Genomic DNA, 11869 nt, shown 5'->3' with positions numbered 1-11869 from the left:
TCCGCGGACTCGGCGGCGGGCAGCCACGCGGGGGGCGGGGGGCTTGGCGGGGACGCGGCGCGGCGGGGAGCGAGCGGCGAGCCGGGCGCGCTCGGGCCGGCCCGGAGGCGGGGGGCCGGTCGCTGCTCCTCGGCCCGGGGCTCGCTGGCGCCCGGCTCCCGGCTGCGCCCGGATCCGCGATCGCGCGCCGACTGCGGCGGCCGCCCTCCGCTCGGCGGCGGGGCTATCAGACACAATTTGAAGTTGATGCTTTGATTGGCATCCCCTTGAGCACAGGCCCCGCCCCTGGCTCGCCTCCCGCCCGCCCTCGCCGGCCGCGCCAGCCCCTCCCGGCGAGCACGTGGTGCCCCGCGCCGGCCGGGCCACCTCCTCCCGCGGCGGGCGGGCGCGCGCTGCCGGGCGGCGGGTGCGGGCGCCTTCCCGCCCGGTCCTCGCCGCCGCGTGACAGCCGTCGGTCCGGGCTCCCGGCCGGCCCGCACCCGGGTTGCGGTGGAGCAGCCGGGCCGTGTCTCCTTTTACGCAGCACCGCCGTGAGCCTGAGCTACGGTTGGGCCGGCGGCCGGGGCTCAGCTGACAGCCGGAGCGGGGCGGCCTCTCTGTGCCTTGCACGTCCTCGGCGGAAGCGGCGCCCGCCGCCCACGGGGGCCTCGGATCGCCCGGCGGGGCCCCACACCCCCCCACCCCGGCCGCCCTCGGGGCTTTGCGAGGCGGACGAGCCCCGCGCGCTCTCGGAGTTGTGCAAACTTTGCGGAGGGGCGGCCTCGGCCGAGAAGACGCCGGCGCGGGGAGCAGAGCGGCGGCCGGCGGGGACGCCCGGAGGCAGGAGGTGGGGGAGGAAGGGGGAGGGCAGGGCCTGTGCTCGCGGGGAAAGCGCCGGGGCCGCGGGAGGGGCGCGTCCCGGTCCTGCGGCCGGCGACGTGGAAGCGGGCGCGGCCTGGGCGCCCGGTTTTGTCCGCGGGCCGTACGGGTGCAGGAAGCAAACTTGCGTGCAGCGGCTGAACCCGCGGGAGCGACGGCCGCCGGGTCGGGGGTAACGCCGCCCCAGGGCTCAGCGGCCCTGCTTAGCCCGGCCGGAAGCGCGGGGCCGGCGGCATCGCCGCGGGCCTCTCGGTGCAGTTCCCGGGAACAGGCGCCCCGCGCTCGCTCCTCCCCGGACGACCCCGGCAGGCCGCTTCGGAGCTGCGGCAGCGCGGGAGGAGAGCGCGCCCCGTACCTGCGTCGGCTCTGGCGCTGGCCGGAGTGCAGCTCCTGCCCGGTTCGTGCGCACTGGACTTGGGCCAGAGTCGGGGGTGGGCCTGGGCTCAGGCCTGTCGGGGCTGGGGAGCGAGCGCTGCCCCAGGCAGAACCCTGCAAGGCTGCGCTCCGGTGACCCCGGTCCCCCTCCTCTCCCCTCGGGCCGCGAAGGGCCCCGGGATTCCCGGAGAGCTGGGAAGGATCCGCTTCCCCGGGCTGCAGACAGACACTGAGCTGTCGCCTATAATTAGCAATAATAAGGCACACAATAGTAATTACTAATTACCGGCTCCACTCCGGGCCGCATTTCTCTGCTGACTCAGGTCCTCGCGCTTCCACTGCGCCCCTGCCCCCACCCCGTGCCCTCCAGAAACCTCTGCCAACCCTGAGGGCCTGGCTGCTTTGAAACGGGTTCTGGGGAGGGGGGTGCTTTCCAGTGCCCCCCCCCCACTCCCATTGGCTCACCAACCCCTCACTTCCAACACCAAGACCCTAACCTCTTCTCCTGTGTCCCAGACAAAGCCACCCACTGAGGGTGAGTCCTGGGAGAAAGGCCCAGCCCCTCACTGTCTTGTTTAGCAAACTCTAGTGTCACCTTTCAGGGTAAACACAGGTGGACAAACTTAGGTCAGGTGGAGAAGGAGGATCCAGCTACACAGTGCCAGCCCCACCTTTGGAGCCCAGATCGTCACCCCTGGTGGCCCCGTGGAGTCCACAGCCTCCTGAGAGGAGGCTACAGCCAGTGGGGGCTTTGTCCTTTGGGTCAGCCGGCCACTGGGCAGTGCCATCCTCTGCTGGTCCAGAAAATGCTAGGCTGCTGAGCACACCAGGGAGGTGAGTGGGGAGGACCTGGCTGGGTCCCACCCAGAAATGTCCCTGCACACGCGGCCTGGGCAGGGTGAGGCTCCCAGGGCACCAGCATTAGCAAGGCCACTGGACTCACCTCCAGGAACCCTGAAAAGGTGTGCAAGGGGCGATTGTGGCCTGGGAGACCTCAGGGGTTAAAACCCTGTCTTGGGGGCTCCAGCAGGGCCTCGTGGGCCCCGTGTCACCCAACACCTGGATGGGGTTGCTGGGGAGCAACCTACACAGAGGCAGCTTGGCCAGCAAGATAGTCCACTGCAGAGGAGGCCGTGGGGAAGCAGCTCGGCTGGCCACGCCCGCTGCCCCCTCCCCCATGCCAGGACGGGTGGAGGGTCTCCCAAGGGACCGGTGGGTGCGGCTCAGGCCATCCCTGGCTGCTTCAAAGAGGGGCGACTTGGGACCTAGGGGGACGTCCACCTTCCAGGCCTTTGGAAAACCGACGGCCCCCGCCCAGCTGTGCAGGATCCAGGGGCTGGGAGAGCCACTTTCTCGGACCCACGCTCAAGGGGCGGCCGCTTCTCAGGGACTTCCCTCTGCCTGGGTGTAGCCTCCACCCCCACCCCACCCCCCCACCCCCGCCAGGAGCCTCCCGGTCCTCGTGGTGCCAGGGACAGCGCGAGGCCGAATGGGAGCCCCACCCGTTGGGCGTCGCGGATGGGGCCTGGACCGCCGGCTTTCCCACAGGGATCGCGGAGCGGGCCAGTGGCGCCGGCCTCCGAGTGCGCGCGGGAGTGTGCGGAGCGCCCGTGGACGTGGCGCCGGAGGCCGGGACGCGAGCTAGGTCCCTGGCCAGGGTATGTTGTGGGGCGGGGGGGGGGGGGGGCGTCGCGAGGTGGAGGCGCCTGGGACCGAGCTGACGTCTACGAGGGTATTGAGGCTTGATGGACAGCTACTGCTCCTCACTGTTGCTGGTTTGGGTAGCTGGGGGGAGGGGGGAGTGGTCCCAGCTCAAACAGACATCCGGGCTCCCCTCTCTGGCTCAGAAATGGTGCCTTCGCGGTCCTCCCGCCCCCGGTCCCGGGCAGCCCCGCGATGGATCTTCCTGCTCCTGCGGCGTTGCGGCTCTGCTGTCCTGGGGTGTCCAGTGGAGAAGAGGGAGCGCTGGCTCCGCCGCCACCCTGGAAAGGTAGCCAGGGATGGCGGTGCGGACGGCGAGGCCTTGGCGCCGCGATGGGGCTGGGCGGCGCCGGCGCGGACGCCAGCCGGGCCCCCTCGGCCCAGACGGGCGCGCCCTGATTTACCAGCCTTGTTAAAGACGCGTTGTAACTTCCCGCCTTCTTGCCGCAGGACCCGGGAAGCCACCAGGCTTGGCCACAACCGGGCGAGTGGCAGACGCGGCGAGAGCGCACGGCTGCCACCTTGGCACCCGTGGACAACAGGCCTGAACCCCAGGGCGCTTTGGTTGCTTGCGACCCCCACGGCCGTTTAGGCCGCTACTCCTCTGTGCCGGGCCTGATGCGCCAGGCCCAGGTCCACACTCCCGATGACCCTGGGTGGTGGGGGTGCGGGGCCGCCTCCTGGAGCCTCTTGAGTAGGTCCCAGCGTCCACGGACCCACGGCGCGGACGGGGCCTGCCGCGGGGCGCTGCCCGGGCCCCAGCGTCGGAGGCAGTGAGTGACACGCGAGTGCACACGCGTCAATATTTTATAAGCCTCCCGTTAATTAAGCGGATCATTTCCATGACGCCTCCGACACGACCAAGGGCGCCGGTGCGCGGTTCTCGGGGTCTGTAGTTCGGTGTCACCAGACGGCTGCGCCAGCTGCGCTTGTATTTATTTCTTCCTGGGCCGTGTTTCTGCAGTTGTTAATGAGTTCGTGTTTTTCTCCCGTCCCCAAGCCGGGGCCGTCCCGGGGCCAGGCGATGTCAGTTCTCTGCGTTCTGGCGGAGCTGCCCGCGCGGTGACTGCGGCGGATGCGCGCCTGGCGCAGGACAGCGGGTCCGCACCGCGGCTGCGCCTGCGTGCACGGACAAGCCTGGGTCTCCGCCGGCGGCAGCTGCCGTCGTGGCCGCGGCTCCTGGGCAGGGCGCACGTCCTGGGGACGAAGTGGCCTCCTGCTCCAGTGCCAGGGTCCCTGGGCCGGCCCTGGTCCTCGGAGAGCGCTCCTCTTGCAGCTCTTGTGATGTGGACTGAGCAGCCCAAGACGCCCAGGCGCGCACGCGTGCCCTGAACCCAGCCTGGGTCCCACCAACCCCAGCCCAGAGCAACAGGGCCTGGAGGACCTGGGCCTCGCTGGACCGGGAACATTGCCCTCCAGGCTGAGCTCCGTGCATCTTCCTTGCCTTTAAGTGACCTCTGTGCCGCGCGTGGAAATCCATTCTTCCCGCCGGAGGGAATTCTTTTAAAGCCTTCCGTTTTTTTTTTTTTTTTTTTTTTTTTTTGGTCAGGAATAAGAGATTGTTCATCTTTAACTAGGCCACATAGAAATTATGATTCAACAGCAGTGTATATTTAATTAGAGTAATCTCACTTGAATTTAATTACCTAATGAATTATTTGTTTAAAAGGTGGAATGTCTTGTTTGCCAAGTGCCATGCAGTCCTCTGATAAGAACTTGGGGTGTGAGGACATCGCGGTTTAAATGGAGGCGGGTCAGGGTCACAGGCTTGCATTTTAACCCGTGGAGTGCACCGCTGCTGCCAGGGTGCTCCGGCCTCAGCCACGCCTGGCACCGGGCTGGTTGGGCAGCCCCGGGGGTCTGGCCGCAGAGGCCCCCCTCTGCTGTGTGCACCTGTCCCCTTGTAAATGAATATCCTCTGACTCTCTAATCAGGACACAGTCTACTTTCAGTTTATTTTAAGGCTTAGTTCGTGTTGCTCTCCTGGCATTTTTTTCCCTTCCGGTGCAAGTCAGCATGGCTGCGTGTCAGATGGCTTCTGTGATGTGTGTTTATCCCCAAGTGGTGCCTCCTGGGGGCTCTCCGGGGAAGCCTGGGGCTGCCTGGCCCTGCCCCTCTGAGTCTGGCGTGCACACGGGCAGCAGGGAGCCACACTAGGGTTTATGGGGAGGGGTGCTGCCACAGCCCAGACACTGACTCTAGGTTCCCAAACTGTGGAACAATTTCATTTTCTCTGCCTTCCAAAAGCCAGAGTTAATGATTGCAGCTCACCCCCTCATAAGCTTCCTGGTCTCCAGACAGTGCCAAGAGCTGGTGCAGCCAATGGGAGGTCCCTGCCTGGGGTCCACAGGGGCGGGGCGAAATCCGCTGGAGATGGCACCCTTTTGTGTTCCAAGGTCGCATTCCCGGTTAGGGATTGGGGCAGAAGCAAGTCACCTTCTCCCTGAGGAGCAAACAGGAAGTAAGAGCGCCCCAAGTCCCCTTGGCTGGATTTCCCTGTCATTGCCCTTACTATTTCATTAATCAAATAATGTACTTTAATTGCAGGCCTGCACATTTTTGGTTACATAAATATTAAGTATTTTAATATAGTATTCAACCATGTAGGACTAGGCGTACAAGAAAAATAGAATAGTTTGGTAAGAACTATTATTTTTTGTTTCTTTTAGAATCCCTGATTTTTATCACGGCTGTGCATTTTGAAATTGATGCTGCAGCAATAAATGGTTGTTAGATCGTAACATAGACTTAATCACATTCAATTATGGTCCAGGAGTGTGTTTTCCTGCAAGGAACCAGATCTGCGTGAATGCAGATTTAGAGCTATTTATGAATTTACTTCACATAGTTTTCCAAATAACAACTGACAGTAACACGGAGAGAGGACGTGAGATAATAGCTTAGGAATGATAATACATTTCTCAGATCTGAGCAAACCCAGAGATGATTTTGTAGTAAAACCCTCAAAGGAAAGGATATGTGTGGGAGGGAAGAAGTGGAAATACGAAATGGCATATTTTTGTTTGACTCTTCCAAAAATGTTTGAAATTTAGACCAAACAGTTCCCTATCTCCTGTGACTTCGTATCAGCCCACAACCGCTTATATAATTAAAGCTAAAAGCCTGCAGCCCGGAACTCTCCCCAATGGAATCCATGAACAGATACATGTGCACAAACACACCTGGAGTGGAGACTTCCCCACCTCTTGGGTTTCTCGCGGGTGTGCACGCCAGGTGCCACAGATCGCGATCAGTTACAACCCTGTCACCAGACCCGGTGACCTCATGTAACAGAACCCCAGCAGTGTCAAGTCACAAAGGTTAGCAGACATTTTGGGATTCGGGGAAACTTGCAAGAAGTCTCAAGGATGCTTAGGGATTTCTGGCATTTTCCAAGACCACTCTTAGAGGAAAATGTGGGCTGTGATCTAGGACTGGGGGGGCGGAGTGTCTTAAACCACCCTTGACTCAGGGTCCTTGGTCTGCCTTCACTCCGACCTTGCCTCCTGCTTAGCTGTCAGTCAAGATGCCGCTCCAAAGGTTGAGGTTCTTGGCCGGAGGCGCACCTGCTCCGTCCAAGAATAAGTGCACAGCGGGCAGCAGGCCTGCTGACCTCCGGTCTCATGTCAGGTGTGTGTGTGTGTGTGTGCACCCTGCAAAGAGCGGGGGAGGAAAAGAGAGGAAGAAGAAGGAGTGCTTCCTCCTGCAGACCCACTTCCCAGGGTGCCTTGGCCACCAGCGCACGGCATACCCAAGACCAAGCAGGAGGCTGGCGCAGGGGGCATTCCAGGTGGGAGACACCCCCTCTCCGTCCCCTCCAGCTCCCGGGCGCCCTCTCCAAGCCCTGATGCTGCTCGCAGGCGGCCCGGCCGTATCTCGCTGCCATCTACATTCTGGGGATTTCAACACTATCAGTTAAGCCTCCTTCCCCAGGGTTTGCAAAGCAGTACAGTGGTGGCTCCCAGCACGGGAATTAGCCCAGGGCCCAAGGTCAAGGCTTAGTGCATGCACATTAGGCTTGGCCAAGAGAGAATTGCCATAAAAACAGAAAATGTGCGTTCACTTGTGTCTCTCGTCAGCTGCCGCGCCTCACTGCCAGCAAATGCATTATCGCTGTGGCGGTGATAGTGGGGGCGAAGGCTCAGCGATCATTTTACAAGCTGAAGACTTTGTGACATTATCTCTAGGGTTGAGTTAAGTGGTTTGTCTAAGGTCGCTCAGCAAGTGTGTAATAAATCCAGGATTAGAGCCTTGGCACCCCGCTCAACAGTCTGCCTGCTGGGCCCGGGGCAGGGAGACTTGTTGATCGAGTGAGGCAGCCCTTTGCTCCAGACCCTGCCAGAGCCCGGGCTCAGGGTCCCGCCGCCAGCTGGGCCGGGGGCAGGCCTGCACCTGCGCGGTGGCCACCAGGTCCTGGCTGCCAAACCCTCCTCCTTCCCCCCTCCCTCCCCCTCACTCCCTCCTCTCCCTCCCCCTCCCTCCCTCCTCTCCTCTCTGCCTCCCTGTCTGCATCTCTCTCTCTCTCTCTCTCCTTCCCTGTCCCTGCCCCCTCCCTACCCTTGGTTCACTTATCCCATGAAGCCTCCTCTGATGGCCTCTATAACAAATCAACGTTGTCTTGCGCCACCAGGGCAGAAGCGGATATAAATCAGACCTGGTCCGAGGCAGTGTCTACGTGAGAGGTGGCGGCGAAGCACGGATCCCCAGCTGCTCCACGGGGCAGCGGTAGGTGCGAGGGCAGACACGCTGGTCCTTACACCTCCTCTGGCCCTGCAAGACCACCCAGCGATGCCAGCCCAGGCTCCACCAGCCCCATTCGGGGGTTACTGGTTCTGTGCTTCCACTCTGCCCCAGGGGGCCCTAGAGGGGGCCTAAGCTGGAAGGGGGAAGGGTGGCCCCCCTGCGGATCTCACCTTCCACCGGCCCTGCCTCAGCAGGCAGCAGGTGCTCCAGGGTTCCCAACTATTGGGTGTTCTCCAGGGCCCAGAAAAGCAAGTGCCTCTGGGGTCTGGGTCTGGGCTCGGTGGGCTCCTCCCAGCTCTGCCCTCTGTGCCCCAGCCCTGGGGCAGCCATGGCTTCTGCGCTTGCCTCTGCCAGGCCTTCCTGCTCTCGCTCGGCCTCCTTGTTACCCAGCTGAACGCTCGTCCTGCTGCTTCAGCTTGCTGGCACCGGGGCGGCTTGGGCAGCAGGTGCACGCTGCCCCGCAGCTCTGGGGGCTGAAGTGCAAGGCCAGGGCGTGAGAGGGCTGAGGCAGCCCCACTCCCAGTTCTCGGTGATTCCCCGGCACCCTCGGCCCCCTGGTTAGTCAATGCCTCTGCCTTCACCTGCGGGAGTGTCCTTCCTGGGTGCCACTTCTAAACATGCGCTTCATAAATAACACCAGGCGCAGTGGATAGAGGCCCAGCCTACCCGGTGTGACGTCATCCTGACCAATTACACCCCGCTGCTTCCTGCAGAGACACTGGGCAGTAGGAAGTCCACCCTTAGTGAAGTGCTCTCCATGGTCCATCTCTCTGGCTGAGTGCTGGCGCAGACCCTGACTGGTACAAGGAGCCTGGACCTCAGGCGTCGAGAAGAAGCTACTGGGTCTCCCAGTGAGGAGGGGCACAGTGACGTGTCAGCGGAAGGGCGACCTGGGTTTGATAGAGTGTGAGTCCAAGGTGCTCTATAGCCTCACACAGTCTTGGAAACTAAGCCTGCGGCACCGGGTTTATCACGGGGTGCAGCGACTGGACCCTGTCACAGAGGACATTGGTAGCACAAGGGTGAGTTTGGGCTTTGTTCCCTGGGTGACCAGTGGTTGTGGGAGGCTCAGGGCTGGGTGTGACAGTCACGGGGGTGTCAGGAAAGGGATCCAGACCGGAGCGGCGGGAGCAGCGCAGCATCAGCCAAGGTGAGCCTGCCACGTTCCTGGCGTGCAGGTAGCAGATCCGACCCCGGGGCCCACCATCCTCCTCCTCCGGGCGCCTGGTCCTTCTGTGCATGGACCAGGAAGCTGCTTGGCTGACTGCCAGGAAAACACACGCAAAGCCTCTCCAGGATTGCTTGGGGGTCCACTCAGGTGGGCTTACCTGCCCGCCAGGTGAGAGGCGCCCAATTTTGGAGGACCTTGGGGACCCCTTCTCTTTGTCCTTTGGACCAAACAGCTCCGCCATCCTCATTCAGAATTTCCAAGTACAACTTTTTTTCTGAGCAAAGGATTTTGTGCCTAAATATGAACTTGAAAAACCAGCGAACTACAGGGCTGCCCAAGTTCTGTTCTATCACCCTCAGCCTGTGGGAGGGTCAGCAGCCCTCTTGCCCGTGAGACAGACGCGGTAAGACAGCTCCTGGCTGTGGTCAGGTCCCGGGGTCTTCCTCACAGCTTCCGGCACAGAGTGGTCACGTGCCCGGCTGATTCCCCGTGCCGCAGACAGTGCTGAGTTATGCAGGAATCTGGACGGACCGCAGGGAATGGGAAATAATGCTGCCAAGTAGAGGTTCGCCATTGCGAACACCGTTAATACGGATGGAGACGACTTACGTGCGAGCCTTCCCTTGGTGTCAAGACGTTCAGGTCGTAACACGAAGACTGTTAACAGTTCCACCGCACTGCGGCTGGGAAGCAGAATACCAACGCTTCCGCGTCCTGTCACAGAGCTCCTGATGGACACGGGCGGGAGGAGCAACTCGGTGTCACCGGGAAAAAGCGGTGCTTCCATCTCCACGCTGGCTCGGCTAACTCCGCGCGTGCCTAATATTTGCAGAGCCTATCTTTGACTGTCATCTGCTTGCAGCAAACTCAATGTCAGTTAGGAAGTGCTCTCAGCACCCCCTGGCACCCTCACCGGGGAATTAAACCCCGCCGTGCTTCCGGGACTGGAGTGGGTTTTCTCTGAACAGAGGAAGTTGTAGTTTCCGGAGCCTCGTCAGGTCTGTAGTCCACTCCGGAGCGGCTCGCACCTGACTTCGTCATGGCTCTGTATCACTGGGTTATGTAAGAAGCTAATAAAAGATGCTCCGTGAATAGCCTGGCCTTGACACTGCCCCCCGCAGGAAGAATCAGAGTGTGCCAAGGGAGATGATCCGTGTGTGTGTGTGTGTGTGTGTGATGGAGCCGGGTCACTGTGTGTGTGTGTGTGACGGATCCGGGTCACTGTGTGTGTGTGTGTGATGGAGCCGGGTCACTGTGTGTGTGTGTGATGGAGCCGGGTCACTGTGTGTGTGTGTGATGGAGCTGGGTCACTGTGTGTGTGTGTGTGTGTGTGAGACGGAGCCAGGTCACTATGTGTGTGTGTGTGTGTGAGTGATAGAGCTGGGTCACTGTGTGTGAGTGTATGTGTGTGTGTGATGGAGCTGGGTTACTGCATGTGTGTGTGTGTGTGTGATGGAGCCAGGTTACTGCATGTGTGTGTGTGTGTGTGTGAGTGATGGAGCCAGGTCGCTGTGTGTGTGTGGGTAAGTGATGGAGCCGGGTCACTGTGTATGCGTGTATGAGAGTGATGGAGCCGGGTTGCTGTGTGTGTATGTGTGTGAGTGATGGAGCCAGGTCACGTGTGTGTGTGTGTGTGTGAGAGTTATGGAGCCGGGTCGCTCTGTGTGTGTGTGTGATGGAGCCGGGTCATTCTGTGTGTGTGTGTGTGTGATGGAGCCAGGTTACTGTGTGTGTGTGTGTGATGGAGCCGGGTCACTGTGTGTGTGTGTGTATGTGTGTGTGATGGAGCCGGGTTACTGCATGTGTGTGTGTGTGAGTGATGGAGCTGGGTCACTGAATGCGTGTGTGTGTGTGTGTGTGAATGATGGAGCCAGGTCACTGTGTGTGTGTGTGAGAGTGATGGAGCCGGGTCACTGCATGTGTGTGTGTGAGAGTGATGGAGCCGGCTCACTGTGTGTGTGTTTGTGTGTGAGAGTGATGGAGCCGGGTCACTGTGTGTGTGTGTATGTGTGTGTGTGTTGGAGCCGGGTTAATGCATGTGTGTATGTGTGTGTGATTGATGGAGCTGGGTCACTGTGTGTGTGTGTATGCGTGTGTCTATGTGAATCCCTCTGTCCACACCAACAGCATGTCTGTCCCCACCTGCACGATAGTCTTCACTTCCCGTGACTCACTGCGGGACACACTGGAACACGGCAAGGCCGTGACGCGTGTGTTGGTTCCAAGAAGTTGGCCGCCACTGACTTTCTGTGAATTCCTCCTTGCCACCCAAACTGCCCGTTCCCTTTCTTCGTCAAACCAACCCTTTGATCAAATCACTTCCCACAGTTGCACTGCCTCAGCCTGTCACTCAGCTCAAGCCAGAGGCCTGGAGAAGCCAATTCCATGGTAAAGTTCCTGTCTGTGCTGGGAGGTCCAACACCAGGACAGGACAAGGACAAGGGAGGCCAGATGGCCCAGCCCCATCAGCGGACAGGAGGCACCAAGGGCAACTCTGTCCTTCTGCCTTCTGGTCTATTCAGGTCCCCAGAGCTACACACCAAAGATGTGATGTCCGATCTGACGCCTGCTATCCAATCCCATGACCCGACACCCAGAAGGCAGACCTGCAGCAATGGCTCTGAATTTCCTGCCACTGGTCCCTCCCCCATCCGTGGGTCACCTCTGAGCATGGCTCCCGCAGCTCAGGAGCTTGCTGTGCGTTCCCTACCATGGCCTCCTGGGCTGTTTGCTGTGACCCCTCTGTTCTCATAGGTGCATGCACCCCAAGGAACCCTCCTGAAATTGAAATTACTGTAGGCTGAGAACGCATTCAATGTCCCCAGCACACGCACATCCCAGCTTGGCAAAGCAAGGCACTGTCGACTCTCCAGTAGCCCCCTGGTGACCATGCTGCCAAGCACCACAAGAGAGCATCAGGCCACACATCACTGGCTCAGGCAAAGCTCAGAGGAGCTGCTGCGTGCACATGGCCTGTACACCACTGTAAAGCCTAGAACCTTCGGTAGAACCATTGGAAGT

The 11869-nt window shown here is 60.7% G+C and overlaps 1 long non-coding RNA gene across 2 annotated transcripts; it reads left to right on the top strand.

The window, feature by feature from the left end:
• Positions 1-680: 680 nt before the first annotated feature.
• On the top strand, positions 681-9932 carry LOC133774455 (uncharacterized). 2 transcript variants are annotated; one of them, XR_009868074.1, is made up of 3 exons: positions 681-826; positions 7565-7659; positions 8391-9932. It is a non-coding gene; the product is annotated as an uncharacterized LOC133774455 (long non-coding RNA). The 2 variants fall into 2 exon arrangements; XR_009868075.1 differs by having other exon boundaries at positions 8318-9932.
• Positions 9933-11869: the final 1937 nt, after the last annotated feature.

Source organism: Lepus europaeus, chromosome 15 (genome assembly GCF_033115175.1).
Source record: "Lepus europaeus isolate LE1 chromosome 15, mLepTim1.pri, whole genome shotgun sequence".
Taxonomy (NCBI): domain Eukaryota; kingdom Metazoa; phylum Chordata; class Mammalia; order Lagomorpha; family Leporidae; genus Lepus; species Lepus europaeus.
This window is presented reverse-complemented; position numbering and strand designations above follow the sequence as displayed.